This window comes from Coregonus clupeaformis, chromosome 31 (assembly GCF_020615455.1).
Source record: "Coregonus clupeaformis isolate EN_2021a chromosome 31, ASM2061545v1, whole genome shotgun sequence".
Taxonomy (NCBI): Eukaryota; Metazoa; Chordata; class Actinopteri; order Salmoniformes; family Salmonidae; genus Coregonus; species Coregonus clupeaformis.
This window is the reverse complement of record NC_059222.1, coordinates 14,389,630-14,410,224: the sequence shown is the minus strand read 5'-3', so window position 1 is coordinate 14,410,224 and position 20,595 is coordinate 14,389,630.

Sequence of the window (20,595 nt, the reverse complement as noted above, 5' to 3'; positions counted from 1 at the left end):
GACATACCGAAATAAGAAGGGATAGGCGAGGTTGGGGTAAGTTGATCCGCCCTTGTTTCTAGGAAACCATACACAAAATATTTAGGAAGAGGTCATCATTTCATGGAGTCTGTGAGGGAAGAAACCACATGGAAAAAGTGGTAAGCAAGTTGGGTCCCCCAAAAATATTTTCACCAAGTCAAATTAGTTTATTGTGTTAGAGGTTTCATGATGCTTGTATCTAAACCAAACTAGATACTTTTCAGATTGTTCCGTACATCAGTTGGGGTCTCTATAAGCTTCAATATGAAGTCCTAAACCTAGCATGAAAGTGCATTGTTGTAGCTGTGTGGGCTAATATAGTCAAAATGTTTGCCTTGGGGTAAGTTGAGCCAATGGCAAGTTGAGCAAATTTAAAGTGTTTTCTTCCCAGGCATAATGAAAGGCATTATCGCTGGGATATAGGTAACAACAAGGCCTGGCCTATGTTAAAAGTGTTTTAACAAGTACAAAGTGTTTGTTAGGTGTTAAGCCGGTGTTAAAAGATGCTTAAAATTATTAATAGACAAAAAGGCGATTGTGATTGTGTTGAATTGTGTTTGGGAAATAGAAATAGATATTGTTTTTAAAAGGTAGTGGTAATATTTCATTCAGTACAGAAATGTGTAGGTGGCTTAACTTAACATGTCCCGTGGCTCAACTTACCCCATACCTGGGGTAAGTTGTGCCAAGAGAGCCCTTTTTTTGGACAAGCTATCTTTTCAAAACTGTAATGTTTACATGAATTCTGATCCTGAAATATTTTGATCTTTGTTAGAAAGAACACTATATTTCCCTTGATGGAGTGATGCTGAATCAAAAAAATGGCTCAACTTACCCAACTTTCTTACCCCACTTTCCCCTACATTTTCTCACTTTGCTAGGATGTTAGTCAGGGGCCAGTGGGATCTGAGGTAGTGATCAAGTTACTCTGAATCTGAGCAAACTCCAAAGCATCACTTCAGAGATGCTATGAGAGATGGCTTGACTTTGTTGATGTATTTATACCAAGTGTCACTTTGAAATGATAAAAAATATCCTATGTAATTTACTGTGTGATTATTATTATTCACGCAGATGTGATTGTCATCATTTTCAAAATGACACATTTCAAAATAAGTCATGAGCCCTGAACAAGGGGCATGTCCAATGCTATCGAAACCAATTGCCATGCTCCACTACCATTATCAGTGTTTAGAATGGTCCCACATTCCCACCGAGAAGGCAGCTAAGCAGCGAGCAGCGCTAGGCTTGCACTTAGAGAATCTCTGGGTCTGCCCGTAGGGAGAGAGTGTTTGGGTCTATCCGAGGTGGGTTATGACATGCATGGTGTACCAAGCAGGGCTCCTTATTCCTGTCAAAGAGAACACCTGCTACAAGTGGTAATTCACCACGTTCCCTGGCCCTCTCCCCAACGCACAGATGTATAAATAATGAGCTGACAAAGTTCAGAGGTCAAATTAGCAGAAAAACATTAATAGGGACATACTAATCAATGAAATAGTTAAGCTTTTCTCCCTTTGCCTTGACAATCCTAATTGTTTTAAGCAATGTAGATGGGTAATTACAGTATGTTCCAATGTTTTGTCTGTAAGTATGCCTGTCTGTCATATACGGCTCAGTGACGATACAGTCAGCTCTTCTCTTCCTCTCTGATGTACGTGCCTACACGGCCAGTGATGAATATTCAGCCCAGGCCGTAATTAGTCCCTGATGATCTCTTATCTTTCAGCCTTCGAGGTTTGGAACCAATCCAATCACACATACACTACATGACCAAAGGTATGTGGACACCTGCTCGTCGAACATCTCATTCCAAAATCATGGGCATTAATATGGAGTTGGTCCCCCCTTTGCTGCTATAGCAGCCTCCACTCTTTTGGGAAGGCTTTCCACTAGATGATAGAACATTGCTGCGGGGACTTGCTTCCATTCAGCCACAAGAGCATTAGTGAGGTCAGACACTGATGTTGGGCGATTAGGCCTGACTCGCAGTCGGCGTTCCAATTCATCCCAAAGGTGTTCGATGGGGTTGAGGTCAGGGCTCTGTGCAGGCCAGTCAAGTTCTTCCACACCGATCTCGACAAACCATTTCTGTATTGACCTCGCTTTGTGCACGGGGGAATTGCCATGCTGAAACAGGAAAAGGCCTTCTCCAAACTTTTGCCACAAAGTTGGAAGCACAGTATCGTCTAGAATGTCATTGTATGCTGTAGCGTTAAGATTTCCCTTCACTGGAACTAAGGGGCCTAGCCCGAACCATGAAAAACAGCCCCAGACCATTATTCCTCCTCCACCAAACCACCGAACTGACTTGTTGGAAGGGTGGCATCCTATGACGGTGCTACGTTGAAAGTCACTGAGCTCTTCAGTAAGGCCATTCTACTGCCAATGTTTGTCTATGGAGATTGCATGGCTGTGTGGTTGATTTTATACACCTGTCAGCAATGGGTGTGGCTGAAATAGCCGAATCCACTAAGTATTCTGTGAAAGTAATTTGTCACCTTTTTAGAATAGGGGCTATGTCTATTTATCTAGCACATGCAAGGTCTTCATCAATGTGTGGTAACACCTCATCTTCTTATTCAGTTCCTATTACATCATGTGAATGTGATATCTCTAGTCATATGTATCCATCTAAAGAAGAGGAGAACTGATGCCTATACTTTGTCAGTGAAGCTATACAGTATAGCATTCTTCCAACGGGACGTCGTAAAACGGGACAAAGCGGAAATAGGATATGAAGAAAGTTCCACAGCCCAAGTGGTCAAAGCACAGCTCTTTCCTCTTATCTGCAGAAAATAAAACACATGCTGGAATGAAAAACAAAGCCACATAAACAGATGACTTGACCTTGGCGGCAGAGCAACATATAGACTGAGCAGGAAAGAGATCTGATCAATTTCTACAGAAAAAATATAGGAGAAAAGCACCAGGTTGTTGATATAGTGATAATGATGTCACAGGGTTCAGTATGACACTGAGATAGATGGGCTTTTAGACAATATATAATGAAAGTCCTGTGAAGTCACCATGATGGGAAACTGCTGGTTAGAGCACTACTGCACTAACCTGTCTCATATAATCTGATTATGGAAGAAAACAGTGGACTGAATGCATGAGTATTTGGAATACATTTCCAGTACCCACAGGGTTTGTCTTAGCTGTAATTAGTATGATGTCAAAGGTGTAGCAGCAGGTAGCCTAGAGGTGGACCATTAGCCTGAAGAATGCTGGGTCAGATGTGGAGTTCTGGAAGGAAACAGAGTCCAAACTAAGATTAACTTTGGTACCAAGGTCTTTAAATCTGGCCCCCATACACAATGCTAAATGAAGCATATATGTGCATGTAAGTTGAAAAGCAGTCTAGGAAGATGCAAGGGAGCTGCAACAGCAACACATCCTCCCTTTTGAGTTTCACAGTCCCCAATTACCCATTTAATTATGGCATGGCTTCATGTACCCTAATGATAAATATAGTCTCTTTGCCCCAGAGGCTCTGTGGTTGTGGTCAAGGCCAAGTGGGCCAGAACTGAATGTGCCGCGAGGGGGCTGCGGTGGCTGAATGCGTGACAGGGGCGGGGCGCACCCATCCTCATGGCCATAACAGGTAGCATGTCGTCTGTTGTGCGGCAGGCCGGGGGAGAGATGGGAGGGGAAGAGCGGCGGGTCTCTTCCACAGGAACCAGAGGACTTGGCACACTGTCATCTCTGTTTCCTCTATGGACAGAGGGATGGGTGGGGCCTGCAGGCGCGGCGGCACAGCCAACCATTCCAGAGCCCCGAGACTGTGCCGTACCCAAAGAAATGAAAGCCTGCACACTGCTGTTTTCAGTTTGGCTTTGTGTTTTGGCGGTTGGGTGTGGGAAGAGAGGGGAGGGGGCATAGTGGTGGTAGCATGTGCCAAAAACTGTGAAAGGGCCTATGCTGCAGTTCAAATCAAATCAAATCAAATTTTATTGGCCACATGCGCCGAATACAACAGGTGCAGACATTACAGTGAAATGCTTACTTACAGCCCTTAACCAACAGTGCATTTATTTTTAATAAAAAAGTAAAATAAAACAACAACAAAAAAGTGTTGAGAAAAAAAGAGCAGAAGTAAAATAAAATAACAGTAGAGAGGCTATATATACAGGGGGGTACCGGTGCAGAGTCAATGTGCTGGGGCACCGGCTAGTTGAGGTAGTTGAAGTAATATGTACATGTGGGTAGAGTTAAAGTGACTATGCATAAATAATTAACAGAGTAGCAGCAGTGTAAAAAGATGGGGTGGGGGTGGGGGGGCAGTGCAAATAGTCTGGGTAGCCATGATTAGCTGTTCAGGAGTTTTATGGCTTGGGGGTAGAAGCTGTTGAGAAGTCTTTTGGACCTAGACTTGGCACTCCGGTACCGCTTGCCGTGCGGTAGCAGAGAGAACAGTCTATGACTTGGTTGGCTACTCTCGATTGTCATTATCAAGGTGTTGATTATAAGTACCCGTTAGTTGTGGCTTGAATTGAACATTTTTGTGTTTATGTTTAGAAAATATAAACAATCACAATGTCAATAAATGTTTACTTATAGTGGTGATGATAATTATAGAATGTCCAATCTGTTTTCTATAATAAGCCCCTTTAGGACTGCCTATAACTTGAGTCAAAACACAGTCGTTTATGAATTAAAAATGACGAGCTGCTGGGATAGGACAACTATAGAATACTACAATAGTTAAAAAATAGTTTAAAATGCCAAGAGCCCAAGTGAGCAAATATAGCCAGGGATATTTACAGCCTGAACAATAAATAGACACCTTTCTTTCAAAAGCCTGGAACCGGTCCCAGATTTGTTGATGCTGTATTTGTGGACTGACTTCAAAAACCAATGGGGAAGAAAAAAAGAACACAGCCAAAAGAGCATGCATGTAGTGTACTGGCTGGATGTTGGCATATATTTAGTGGGTTGAGGTGAGTGTGAGTGCTAGTCTGCCTTTGTGCATGTCAAGTAAACAGTATCATGCCCTCGCCAACACTGTAGCCCTCTCTTTGTTGTATTTGGAATCTAGGCCCATTTAGAGAAATTATTATTTAAAACAAAAAGGATTATCCCAAAAGTGGAAATTACAAACTTCAGAAGCCTTTTTGAACCTCAGATCGACTACAGGATTTAAATTCCCTGCAACAGGGTGATCAAATTAAGATCATACATCTGTACCATGAAACCCTCCCTTGTTACAGAGCTATAAAACCCAGCAAGGGGAAGTAAATATATACACATGTCAGCATTAGCAAACCATTCCTCCTTTTCCCCATCCTGCCTAGTGATATACAGCCAGTTGTCAAACCCAGTTTGGGTAACGTTCAGTCTAAAAATGCGATGGACTGTCAGTAATTTGCCTTCAGATTCTCCGGTGCTATTCACCTCGTAGGGCTAATCTTGCTTTGTGGTATGTAACAATGCAGCACCAAATGAGGAGGAAATGTCAGGTTATGTTTCAGTGCCAGCCTCCTTCCCACCCTCCATCTGTAGTAATAGCCGGTGCTTATTGGAACATATGCTGCTTGTTGCACACCCACCATCTGTTGACTGAACTGATGGAGTGATCCTGTTGCCAGGGTAATGGGTCCATTCAGTGAAATAGCCCTGCCTACAAACATTTCTTCTCAAGGTTTGGTGTTTCTAGTACATAGGAATGTCTTTGCTACTGGATGTTAACTAGAGCAACTTTTGTCAGTGGAAAGGCTTTTGAAGGCAATAATAAACTTTGTAAAGTAACAACCTAATTATTTTGTGCATAGTACAATTAGTCTTAATACCAAACTGCTATTAGGAGCTGTCAATATCTACATTTAGATCATCAAAATAATTATGCTTACAATATTATCTCATATCTTGTAATATTAGGACATGTTATGTCTCTACCAATGGAAAGTCTCCTTCAAAGCACTTATACTCTTGTTTTCCATTATATTAATGTAGGTATGGTCTCAGGGTTATAGACCTCAGGCATATTTCCTAAAGGAAGGCCATTCTCAGAGAGAGAGAGCGAGAGTTGTGCTGCACACACTCTAGTTTGGTGTGCCGTTGAGCCTAGCCGTGTCTGATTTCTGTTCTTTCAACTGCCGTCACTCCAGTGAACCTGAGACACAAAGACGAGAGGAGCGCCCCAACACAAAGGACCAGGGAGAAAGTCAAAGCACTTGAAACCCAATCCTCAAGACTTATGCCTCTGTTTGGCCATCTACTTTGCTCTCAACTGTATCTAACTGATGCTGTATTCACTTCAGTCCAAAGATTTAAGGAGCCCCTATACCCCCTACTCCACCCTCCATTCCACAGGCCTGGTGGCCATATGTCAGCCCCACGTGTGACTTACTACTGTATCAGTCACAAAGCAGGGAAAGTTCTCAAAAGTGCACCAAACTCTTTGGGTAACCTTGTCTGAATTAATACAAGGGCATGGCTATGAGTTGCAGCTGTGACTTGCTAAAATTCTGTGGACTAATTGAATGAAACAGTGACAGATAAAATGACAAACTGGTGGAGATGACGTCATTCAACATACAAAGGAGAAAGTCAAAGAAAGTTGCCTTCATCTGTGGTCTGTAGTGTGATGAGTGTAAGGATGGACAGAACTTGCATTGTTGCTGCATGAGCACTTTATCTCACACAACTGACTACGGGAGCTCACCACCACAGGGTTCCGTGAAATACCTGGAACAACAGGTCAGACAAACATGAGGCTACAACATCTTCAGTTTTTAAACCCTACTTTTAGATTCTTCTAAATTGGGGAATGTTTTTATAGGTTCATGAGAGCCTGAACAAATATACACCTGAAATAATTGTTTATTTTTGAGGGCCTTAAAAGGGCCTCTCTGTACCCCCACACTAACATAATGGTACCCAAACCAACCAACACACACACACAAAAAAAAGTTTCCATGTAGTTGAATTGTGAATGGATGTGTGCCACGGTGAGCAATTATGTTGGAATGTGAAGTGGTAGGGGGCTTCACGTGTCAAAACGTTTTTAATGACAAGGATGAGGAAAGCAATAAAAACAGTAGCTGCCAAAGGAAGTTCCTTCAGAGTTTGTAAAAACAATGTGTGAACTAATCACGGCAGAGGGCCCTGCGCCACATGAGAGCCGTCCCCCAGAGGGCAGAGCAGGGGAGATGGAAGTACCACATGGAGCGAGCTGCTGCCATGGAGGTCAGAGATGTGAGAGACCAAGCACAGAGGGGAAGGCGTGGGCTTCCTCTAGCCTGCACGGTCATGACCGACTTTCCCAGTCTCATGTGGTGTGTTCTGGCTGTTGACCCTGTGCTGCTGGAGATCTCTATCGGGTCTTCAAGGGACCGGCAAACCGTCCCTGCTGCTTGTAGGATGTTTTTAGGATACAGAACTTTCTCAAAAATAAAAACTGATATTTTTACTTTGACCCCTTGCTCTAGCTTTGTCTTATCTAGAGTCAACTGTCGGTGATGCTTTATTTGAATGTTGCATCATAATTCCTACCAAAGGGTATCATTCATATGACTTAGAGCTTGGTATTACATACTGCATTATGACAATTTATGACATTATAATTGTATGTCACATCAACAGTCATGACTTGCTGATGTCAAAGTCATGACTGTCAAAGTCATCATGTTTATGACAACATTCCCACATGTTTGTCGGTTATGCAGTATGTAATATCAATGTTATTTCTTGAGGAGAAAAACATTCACAGTTTCTATTCAATTTTAATTGACTCATGGACCTAGGGAAAAATAATAAGGGCTACAGTAGAAGTCGGAAGTTTACATACACTTAGGTTGGAGTCAATAAAATTCATTTTTCAACCACTCCACAAATTTCTTGTTAACAAACTATAGTTTTGGCAAGTCGGTTAGGACATCTACTTTGTGCATGACACAAGTAATTTTTCCAACAAATGTTTACAGACAGATCATTTCACTTCTAAAGCCATGACATCATTTTCTGGAATTTTCCAAGCTGTTTAAAGGGACAGTCAACTTAGTGTCTGTAAACTTCTGACCCCCTGGAATTGTGATACAGTGAATTATAAGCTTCTTATAGGCTAATTGACATAATTTGAGTCAATTGGAGGTGTACCTGTGGATGTATTTCAAGGCCTACCTTCAAAATCAGTGCCTCTGCTTGACATCATGGGAAAATCAAAAGAAATCAGCCAAGACCTCAGAAAAAAAATTGGTTCATCCTTAGGAGCAATTTTCAAACGCCTGAAGGTACCACGTTCATCTGTACAAACAATAGTACGCAAGTATAAACACCATGGGACCACGCAGCCGTCATACCGCTCTGGAAGGAGACGCGTTCTGTCTCCTAGAGATGAACGTACTTTGGTGCGAAAATGCTAATCAATCCCAGAACAACAGCAAAGGACCTTGTGAAGATGCTGGAGGAAACAGGTACAAAAGTATTTATATCCACTGTAAAACGAGTCCTATATCAACATAACCTGAAAGGCCGCTCAGCAAGGAAGAAGCCACTGCTCCAAAACTGCCATAAAAAAGCTAGACTACGGTTTGCAACTGCATATGGGGACAAAGATCGTACTTTTTGGAGAAATGTCCTCTGGTCTGATGAAACAAAAATATAACTGTTTGGCCATAATGACCATCGTTATGTTTGGAGGAAAAAGGGGGTGCTTGCAAGCCGAAGAACACCATCCCAACCGTGAAGCACGGGGGTGGCAGCATCATGCTGTGGGGGTGCTTTGCTGCAGGAGGGACTGGTGCACATAACAAAATAGATGGCATCATGAGGAAGGAAAATGATGTGGATATATTGAAGCAACATCTCAAGACATCAGTCAGGAAGTTAAAGCTTGGTCGCAAATGGGTCTTCCAAATGGACAATGACCCCAAGCATACTTCCAAAGTTGTGGCAAAATGGCTTAAGGACAACAAAGTATTGGAGTGGCCATCACAAAGCCCTGACCTCAATCCTATAGAAAATGTGTGGGCAGAACTGAAAAAGTGTGTGCGAGCAAGGAGGCCTACAAACCTGACAGTTACACCAGCTCTGTTAGGAGGAATGGGCCAAAATTCACCCAACTTATTGTGGGAAGCTTGTGGAAGGCTACCCGAAACGTTTGACCCAAGTTAAACAATTTAAAGGCAATGCTACCAAATACTAATTGAGTGTATGTAAACTTCTGACCCACTGTCATGCTGTGGGGGTGCTTTGCTGCAGGAGGGACTGGTGCACATAACAAAATAGATGGCATCATGAGGAAGGAAAATGATGTGGATATATTGAAGCAACATCTCAAGACATCAGTCAGGAAGTTAAAGCTTGGTCGCAAATGGGTCTTCCAAATGGACAATGACCCCAAGCATACTTCCAAAGTTGTGGCAAAATGGCTTAAGGACAACAAAGTCAAGGTATTGGAGTGGCCATCACAAAGCCCTGACCTCAATCCTATAGAAAATGTGTGGGCAGAACTGAAAAAGCGTGTGCGAGCAAGGAGGCCTACAAACCTGACAGTTACACCAGCTCTGTTAGGAGGAATGGGCCAAAATTCACCCAACTTATTGTGGGAAGCTTGTGGAAGGCTACCCGAAACGTTTGACCCAAGTTAAACAATTTAAAGGCAATGCTACCAAATACTAATTGAGTGTATGTAAACTTCTGACCCACTGGGAATGTGATGAAATAAATAAAAGCTGAAATAAATCATTCTCTGTACTATTATTCTGACATTTCACATTCTTAAAATAAAGTGGTGATCCTAACTGACCTAAAACAGGGAATGTTTACTAGGATTAAATGTCAGGAATTGTGAAAAACTGAGTTAAATGTATTTGGCTAAGTTGTATGTCAACTTCAGACTTCAACTGTATATGCAGTGTATTAAAAAAAAAATCCCTTGGACAAAATTTATTTTTTGCTTAGGTCATTGAGTCAGACTCATATTATGCAGGAATAGATGAATGCACCATCTCCAATGTTATCATCTAATTAACTATGCAGATTTTATAAACAGCCAGTCATCAAGGGCAAGTGCTGAGGCACATTCTATTAGAAATGCTAATAAGCCAATTAATGTGGCCGGTGTGGAGACCTTTCTTCTCTCTGGAGAATAAACCCTGCCCTCCACTCTGTGTTAAACATATGGCACTTATTTATTATAGCAGTGCTATTGCAAGTAGCTACAATTCCCATGATGTGCTCTCATATATTAGCAGCTCATTCCCACAGCATTGTGTTGGATCTGGGTTTATGTGCCACTGACTGTCACCAACCATTGCCCTCTCTGGAAGGCTTTTGTCTAGATCTATATTGAGGGTAAACAGAGGGAGGTGCCAAGGTTGCATATTAATGAGGAGTAAGGGTTTTGGGGCCTATAGAGGGCCCAGTTATATAGTGTAAACACTCATCTCCATTCCTATCTCCATGCCATCCTGCTAACATTTGATTTAGCCACCAACTGGTTTGGAGTCCAGGTTCACAGTATTTTACTGAATGTGAAGTCAAGTAAAACCTCAACAGGTTCTCTCTGGATCTGTTTATTTTGAACCAGCGTCGTCAAATAGTTACAACAATGGCTTGATTAGCTCTCCACCAACATCCCCAGATCCTACCACTGGATTGGATCAACAACCGTGCTAACTGAAGCACACATAATCTTAGCAAACAGCAGTAATGGCCATATCTTAAACAATATTTAGTTACATTTGATAAATTCACAAATGTATTGGGGTTGACATTAGCAAACAGATCCCTAATCACTCAGAAAAAAACGGTGTTGACGCAACAAGCACAAGGACACATAATATATCGTAGCTGTAAGCGCGAGTATCGCTTTGCTTGTTGGGGGATTCATTTTCTTACATAAAAAAAAAACGGTTGGTCTTTCATATTCTGCCAAAATTGCCTGCACATGTCCTCAGACAAGCTAAGCATTAAGTATAGCAGAGTTGTGATTTACTGGAGACTGTGAGTCCAGTCACAGCCATAGAGCCTCCCCTAGGAAAACAAAAGAATGAAACCTCACAGATTCTATGCTGTGGTTTACCACCAAAATCCTCAGGGTTCTAAACTGATCCAAACCAGTCTTATTTCCCCCCACATTCGAGGGACTTCTGTAAATTAGACTTGAGTGTATTTTGATGCAAGACACTGAGTCAACCTAAAGGACAAGAAAAGACAATAAAAAGTAACAAGGAGGGGAAAATGGTGCTTAGCCCAGTACCAAGCCTCTCATTATGTAGTCCCCAATTCTCACTCTGGCCTTTTCAGCTGAAACTCTCTGTTTCGCTCCCAGTCCCAACACAGCGACATTTAAATAACTTTACTCCTAACAGGAAGGCTTGGGCAAAGTCTCATTCCTCTCCACTATATTTAGTTGTCAGTGTTTATAAATTGCATCCCTTCACAAATGTGTTGACTCAAGCTCAGCCTTACTGGAGGCAGGCAGGCAGGCTGCCCAGCAGCCCTTTCTCTCTGTGCTCAGGCGCTAATCAGGGGTCGCTGTGGGTCAGGGGTCATTGTGGCAGCAGTCTACCAGCAGGGGATGGACAGCAGGCTTGCAGCCGGCTGCATTCTCCCGGTCACAGAAGACTAGCGTGGCCTAGATTCTTACACTTAAACGTCCCTTCTCTTTCTCTTTACAGCTACTGTATTCTGTAGAATATTGCCACCAGAAAGATGGTGAAGACAGTGAGGATGATAGTAGGCTATGTAGTCAATAGAACACTGGAGCCATTCTCTCCCCTTTAGGAAGATTTCACCAAGGATTTGGACTGTTGCCTCTTTCTCACCGTGATCCCCCAATTATCCTTAATGACACAGGCAGAATGATACAAAGATTTATGCTATTGGAAATGGGAATTGGTGGCCCTTTTCTTTGGCCATCATTATCTCTGATTATGTTTTCTGGATAATGTGAGAGAAATGGACATGCTGCTGTTGGCTCGTAGATGACATCTGGAACATTCTAAGCAGCGTTGCGGGTCCAATGAGCCCTGTGATCATTTAGCAAGTCTTTAGCAGGGCCGGTGACTGAGGAGCTGCGAGACTCTCCCAGTAGCATATGCCTTTGTAGTTAGGCAAGGAGTCACCCCTACTGGGCCGAACAGCAGTCACGCCACAAACAGCCAATTACATGTACATTTAAAAGCCAGTGAACTGAACAGGTCCAACAAGCACGGCTAGGTTTCCCAGTCTCAACCTCAGATTCCCCTGCATCTTCCTCCTCCTGGTTTTTTTCCATGGAAACTTCTGCCCCTGCCAGCCAGCCCCACACTCAGTAACACTGGGTTATAAATGGACTAGCTAATTCCACCCAGATGGCACCTGGAGAGGAGATGCCATGCTCTTCCTCTGACCCGATGTCAATCACATGCTTGAAGCCCGGGGTTAAGAGGGAGGCGCAGGGGTCACCACGGGCCAGGGTCCTCTCTTCCATGACCTGAGCTGTGGAAGATCAGCATGGGGAGAGTCACTCAGGTGTTTTCTCCCTCCCATGGGTTCCTTATGATAAATAATGGGGAAGTGGCGGCCGTTCTTCGACAGAGCAGACCCTTTGATCCTGCCTCTGTGGCAATAAAAGGCTTTGAAGCTGCTTTAGCACTGTCCATGTTTCACATTGTCAGACTCCAAGCTAAGACAGCTTTCTGAATGGAGGTGTTGCCTTGATCTTACATCTTAAAGGGATGTGGCCTCCTGGCTACTGTTAGGTGAGAGTCAGTGGAAGTGCTTGGAGTTGGCCATGGTGCCATCCTGTCCTCCTATAGCCGTGCTAATGAGAACCTCCAATTTTGATCCAGATGTATCTTTCCACAGGAAACCAAGCGACATAGGCCTACCAATATATTACACTATACAGTAACCATGGTATGCTGCTAATACTTTCCACTTCAAAAGCGGGCTTACTCATTTAGTTAGTTTCTCATTTAGTCAGTTAGTCACAAAGAAATCAATGTCACCTCGTGATATTTGTCCGTAAAGAGATGGAACTGTTTTGTACTAGTAGACCAATGCAGAACAAGGAGGAATTCCACACTAATTTCATGGTGTGAGGATTCTGTAATGGAAGGACCTTAGAATGCCACTGTTTAAATAGTGAGCTCTGAGTTGAGTTATCTAAATCACCACTGCTACTGTAGCAGTAAAGTGCACTTACTCATCCCATCCTAAACTACCACAGCATCCTAAGGACAGAGGACGTCCTTCACATGAGCTGGGTAATTGAGCAGTAAACAGGAATCCCTCCTAATAAGCAGGTACATGACATCAGCCTGTTTCTTTGATAAGAAGATGTGCTTCCCGTTGGCAGGGTCTTGTCAAACAGCATCCTGCCAAGGAACTCTCTAATATACATTTTAGAGGGAGGAGCCCAAGGCCTGCTTGTTGTACTCTAGGTGACTGTAATACATGTTCTAATGAAGCAGACTGACCATAATAGACCCAAAGGGAAGTGTGTGTGTGACTGTCAAATCAAATCAAATCAAATTTTATTGGTCACATGCGCCGAATACAACAAGTGCAGACATTACAGTGAAATGCTTACTTACAGCCCTTAACCAACAGTGCGTTTATTTTAAACAAAAAAGTAAGAATAAAACAACAACAAAAAAAAGTGTTGAGAAAAACAAAGAGCAGAAGTAAAATAAAGTGACAGTAGGGAGGCTATATATACAGGGGGGTAACGGTTGCAGAGTCAATGTGCGGGGGCACCGGCTAGTTGAGGTAGTTGAGGTAATATGTACATGTGGGTAGAGTTAAAGTGACTATGCATAAATACTTAACAGAGTAGCAGCAGCGTAAAAAGGATGGGGTGGGGGGCAGTGCAAATAGTCCGGGTAGCCATGATTAGCTGTTCAGGAGTCTTATGGCTTGTGGGTAGAAGCTGTTGAGAAGTCTTTTGGACCTAGACTTGGCACTCCGGTACCGCTTGCCGTGCGGTAGCAGAGAGAACAGTCTATGACTAGGGTGGCTGGAGTCTTTGACAATTTTGAGGGCCTTCCTCTGACACCGCCTGGTATAGAGGTCTTGGATGGCAGGGAGCTTTGCCCCAGTGATGTACTGGGCCGTCACGCACTACCCTCTGTAGTGCCTTGCGGTCAGAGGCCAAGCAGTTGCCATACCAGGCGGTGATGCAACCAGTCAGGATGCTCTCGATGGTGCAGCTGTAGAATTTTTTGAGGATCTGAGGACCCATGCCAAATCTTTTTAGTCTCCTGAGGGGGAATAGGCTTTGTCGTGCCCTCTTCACGACTGTCTTGGTGTGCTTGGACCATGATAGTTCGTTGGTGATGTGGACACCAAGGAACTTGAAGCTCTCAACCTGTTCCACTACAGCCCCGTCGATGAGAATGGGGCGTGCTCAGTCCTCTTTTTTTTCCCTGTAGTCCACAATCATCTCCTTTGTCTTGGTCACGTTGAGGGAGAGGTTGTTGTCCTGGCACCACACGGCCAGATCTCTGACCTCCTCCCTATAGGCTGTCTCATCGTTGTCGGTGATCAGGCCTACCACTGTTGTGTCGTCGGCAAACTTAATGATGGTGTTGGAGTCGTGCCTGGCCATGCAGTCATGGGTGAACAGAGAGTACAGGAGGGGACTGAGCACGCACCCCTGAGGGGCCCCCGTGTTGAGGATCAGTGTGGCAGATGTGTTGTTACCTACCCTTACCACCTGGGGGCGGCCCGTCAGGAAGTCCAGGATCCAGTTGCAGAGGGAGGTGTTTAGTCCCAGGATCCTTAGCTTAGTGATGAGCTTAGAGGGCACTATGGTGTTGAATGCTGAGCTGTAGTCAATGAATAGCATTCTCACGTAGGTGTTCCTCTTGTCCAGGTGGGAAAGGGCAGTGTGGAGTGCGATAGAGATTGCATCATCTGTGGATCTGTTGGGGCGGTATGCAAATTGGAGTGGGTCTAGGGTTTCTGGGATTATGCTGTTGATGTGAGCCATGACCAGTCTTTCAAAGCACTTCATGGCTACAGACGTCAGTGCCACGGGTCGGTAGTCATTTAGGCAGGTTATCTTAGAGTTCTTGGGCACGGGGACTATGGTGGTCTGCTTGAAACATGTTGGTATTACAGACTCGGTCAGGGACATGTTGAAAATGTCAGTGAAGACACTTGCCAGTTGGTCAGCACATGCTCGGAGTACACGCCCTGGTAATCCGTCTGGCCCAGCGGCCTTGTGAATGTTGACTTGCTTAAAAGTCTTACTCACATCGGCTACGGAGAGCGTGATCACATAGTCGTCCGGAACAGCTGGTGCTCTCATGCATGCTTCAGTGTTGCTTGCCTCGAAAGCGAGCATAGAAGTGGTTTAGCTCGTCTGGTAGGCTTGTGTCACTGGGCAGCTCGCGGCTGTGCTTCCCTTTGTAGTCTGTAATAGTTTTCAAGCCCTGCCACATCCGACGAGCGTCAGAGCCAGTGTAGTATGATTCAATCTTAGACCTGTATTGACTCTTTGCCTGTTTGATGGTTCGTCGGAGGTCATAGCGGGATTTCTTATAAGCTTCCGGGTTAGAGTCCCGTTCCTTGAAAGCGGCAGCTCTACCCTTTAGCTCAGTGCGGATGTTGCCTGTAATCCATGGCTTCTGGTTGGGGTATGTACGATACGGTCACTGTGGGGACGACATCATCGATGCACTTATTGATGAAGCCAGTGACTGATGTGGTGTACTCCTCAATGCTGTCTGAAGAATCCCGGAACATGTTCCAGTCTGTGCTAGCAAAACAGTCCTGTAGCTTGGCATCTGCGTCATCTGACCACTTTTTTATTAACCGAATCACTGGTGCTTCCTGCTTCAGTTTTTGCTTATAAGCAGGAATCAGGAGGATAGAGTTATGGTCAGATTTGCCAAATGGAGGGCGAGGGAGAGCTTTGTATGCGTCTCTGTGTGTGGAGTAAAGGTGGTCTAGAGTTTTTTTCCCTCTGGTTGCACATTTGACATGCTGGTAGAAATTAGGTAGAACGGATTTAAGTTTCCCTGCATTAAAGTCCCCGGCCACTAGGAGCGCTGCATCTGGATGAGCGTTTTCCTGTTGATTAATGGCCTTGTACAACTCGTTCAGTGCAATCTTAATGCCAGCATTGGTTTGTGGTGGTAAATAGACAGCTATGAAAAATATAGCTGAAAACTCTCTTGGTAAATAGTGTGGTCTACAGCTTATCATAAGATACTCTACCTCAGGCGAGCAAAACCTCGAGACTTCCTTAGTATTTGATTTTGTACACCAGCTGTTGTTTACAAATATACAGAGACCGCCACCCTTTGTCTTACCGGAGCCAGCCGTTCTGTCCTGCCGATGTAGCGTGTAGCCTGCTAGCTGAATGGTATCATTGTTGTCGTTCAGCCACGACTCCGTGAAACATAAGATATTACAGTTTTTAATGTCCCGTTGGTAGGATAACCGTAATCTTAAATCGTCAATTTTATTCTCAAAAGATTGAACGTTGGCTAATAGTATTGATGGGAGAGGCAGTTTACTCGCTCGCCGTCGGATCTTACAAGGCACCCCGACCTACGTCCCACGATATCTCCGTCTCTTCCTCAGGCGAATGACGGGGATCTGGGCCTTGCCGGGTGTCTGTAGAATATCCTTCAGCGTCCGACTCGTTGAAGAAAAAGTCTTCGTCCAATGCGAGGTGAGTAATCGCTGTCCTGATATCCAGAAGCTCTTTTTGGTTATAAGAGACGATGGCATAAACATTATGTACAAAATAAATTACAAATAACGCGGAAAAACACACATAATAGTACAATTGGTTAGAGGGCTGTAAAACGGCAGCCATCTTCTCCGGCGCTGTTCTGGTGTGTGTGTGTTTGTGTGTGCGTGTTGGTGCATGAGTGAGTAAATTGGGGGGTCAATGAGGAGGAACTCAGGAGCTGGCTGCCGCATCGTTAACCGCTGTGGAGGAGAATCCCCTGCTGCCAGGCAGGTGTGAATAACCCCCATTCTCACCTTGGACCATCCCCAATTGCCAAAGGCCTGCTGGGCTGCCACTTCACAGAGGCCTGGGAAAGATCCAGGCAGAAACAACACAGACAGAGGGACACCTGGAAGTAGGGAGGGACACAAGGTTACGCATACAGTGACTTCTACGTCCATTGTTTTGGAATCCTTAATTGTGGAACTGCCACATCTGTTTGGGATATTACAACAACAAAGAAGTTACCGCAAACAACAAACACTGTTTTTTTAAATCCTCGGACACCATTGCAGTGCAATTTTTTTTTACCACGCTGCTCACCTCCGTTTGGACTCTCCTGAACTCTGTTTCGTCAACAAAACAATAACAATAACAGAGGGCTAGGGAGAACAGTGGCGCTGGTTCCCTTAATGCAGATTCCATTTTTAAGGCCTTGGTGTTTATATTTTAACTTGTGCTTTGCTAAGTAGGGAACAACATGATTTTGTTCAGGTTTTTGACCCAGATTACAGACTACAAAGGGAAGCACAGCCACGAGCTGCCCAGTGACACAAGCCTACCGGACGAGCTAAATCACTTCTATGCTCGCTTCGAGGCAAGCAACACTGAAGCATACATGAGAGCACCAGCTGTTCCGGATGACTATGTGATCACGCTCTCCGTAGCCGATGTGAGTAAGACTTTTAAGCAGGTCAACATTCACAAGGCCGCAGGGCCAGATGGATTACCAGGATGTGTACTCCGAGCATGTGCTGACCAACTGGCAAGTGTCTTCACTGACATTTTCAACATGTCCCTGACTGAGTCTGTAATACCAACATGTTTCAAGCAGACCACCATAGTCCCTGTGCCCAAGGACACTAAGATAACCTGCCTAAATGACTACCGACCCGTAGCACTCACGTCTGTAGACATGAAGTGCTTTGAAAGGCTGGTCATGGCTCACATCAACACCATTATCCCAGAAACCCTAGACCCACTCCAATTTGCATACCGCCCCAACAGATCCACAGATGATGCAATCTCTATTGCAATCCACACTGCCCTTTCCCACCTGGACAAAAGGAACACCTACGTGAGAATGCTATTTATTGACTACAGCTCAGCGTTCAACACCACAGTGCCCTCAAAGCTCATCAATAAGCTAAGGATCCTGGGACTAAACACCTCCCTCTGCAACTGGACCCTGGACTTCCTGACGGGCCGCCCCCAGGTGGTAAGGGTAGGGAACAACACATCTGCCACGCTGATCCTCAACACGGGGGCCCCTCAGGGGTGCGTGCTCAGTCCCCTCCTGTACTCCCTGTTCACCCATGACTGCATGGCCAGGCACAACTCTAACACCATCATTAAGTTTGCTGACGACACAACAGTGGTAGGCCTGATCACCGACAACGATGAGACAGCCTATAGGGAGGAGGTCAGAGACCTGGCCGTGTGGTGCCAGGATAACAACCTCTCCCTCAACATGATCAAGACAAAGGAGATGATTGTGGACTACAGGAAAAAAAAGAGGACTGAGCACGCCCCCATTCTCATCGACGGGGCTGTAGTGGAACAGGTTGAGAGCTTCAAGTTCCTTGGTGACCACATCACCAACGAACTATCATGGTCCAAACACACCAAGACAGTCGTGAAGAGGGCACGACAACGCCTATTCCCCCTCAGGAGACTGAAAAGATTTGGCATGGATCCTCAGATCCTCAAAAAGTTATACAGCTGCACCATCGAGAGCATCCTGACTGGTTGCATCACCGCCTGGTATGGCAACTGCTCGGCCTCCGACCGCAAGGCACTACAGAGGGTAGTGCGTACGGCCCAGTACATCACTGGGGCCAAGCTTCCTGCCATCCAGGACCTCTATACCAGGTGGTGTCAGAGGAATGCCCTCAAAATTGTCAAAGACTCCAGCCACCCTAGTCATAGACTGTTCTCTCTGCTACCGAACAGCAAGCGGTACCAGAGCGCCAAGTCTAGGTCCAAAAGGCTTCTCAACAGCTTCTACCCCCAAGCCATAAGACTCCTGAACAGCTAATCATGGCTACCCGGACTATTTGCACTGCCCCCCCACCCCCACCCCATCCCCCTCTTTTACGCTGCTGCTACTCTGTTTATTATTTATGCATAGTCACTTTAACTCTACCCACATGTGCATATTACCTTAATTACCTCGACTAGCCGGTGCCCCCGCACATTGACTCTGCACTGGTACCCCCCTGTATATAGCCTCCCTACTGTTATTTTACTGCTGCTTTTTAATTATTTGCTTTTATTCTTTTAAAATAGAAAGAAAACAATAATAATGCATTGTTGGTTAAGGGCTTGTAAGTAAGCATTTCACTGTAATGTCTACACCTGTTGTATTCGGCGCATGTGGCAAATAAAATTTGATTTGATTTGATTTTAATAGAGGGTTCTCCAAGAAGAGGGCTGTCGGAAGCGCACACCTGTCAGTTTATAAGCAATCCTTTCTTTATTTAGATTATTATTGCGTAGTGTATATGAGAGCCATATATATAGATCTCTATAAATGGCTCTAGTTGCTACAGGATTGTAAGTTGAAGAGAGACAAAGACCAAGAGATTCAAACAAATTCATTACATCATTCCAGTACACACAATGGTCTATTTCCAAACGTGTGACAGTGTCATACACCAGTTTCCTTTACTAGATAAAATGTAAATGATAGAGTATCTCATACTGTCAAAGTGAAAGGGAGTGTCTGTGTGTCTCGGTAGCCACCCTGAGGTTTGTCAAGGGAAGCTGGAGCCACACACCTATCTCTGATCACTTGATTGAGTGCTGTTTTTAGAAACTCTGCATCCTGCTCTATGTCCCCCCACCTTTCCTTTGACTGATACCTTTGTCATTCATTCTGTTCCAGCGAGGTTAAGTGCTCGGGATGTTAGGCTTATAATGAGCTACATATGATAACACAGTCACAACTGATTCTGAGGACAGAGAGGGACAGATCACTCACACTCTCACTCCTAATGAAGCCCTGTGTGTTTCACAGTGCTCTGGTTCACTGTCTTTGGGCTTTTTACACTCATAATGGCAAAGACGTAAAGTGGAAATCTTTCCAACAGGGAGGGATGGTGTTGTTGTCTGTAGTCTGTTGAGATACAGGGTCTTGGTGTATAGCGTTTCTCAAAATGCAGGAAGTGAATTGTGTCATCCGAAATATGTGATGACAATTGTCATTAGTCAAGTTTTACACATGCTGGAACATTAATGTGCTATAATTTTTTTGGTAACTCAATTAAAACGTATCTGTCATTATCCACTAAACAAATCATTACATTAAGTCATTACATTTTTGCTTATGCAAGCAGCAGATTTTCCCAGTTCTCTCTGAGCATTGGTTTAATTTCTTGAGTGCATACTTTGGTTGTTAGTGACCCAGCATTCTGCCACAAAATACAACATTCTAACTTAATAAAGTGTACATCTGTTTCTTTCGTTTTTCCGTAATGCATGAACTATTTAGAATTCTATAGGTTTCTTTCATGAAAAGAGAAGCTGCATTTGGGATCTGATTTCATGATATCTCTTTCCCACAAGCTGTTGTCTCCGTGTAGGTTCTGCGCCCCTCTCCTTCCCTTTGGAGCTGTCTGTGGGAAAAGCCATCCAGCTAGCAGGGTAGAGAAAGCATTGAAATTGGTAATTCA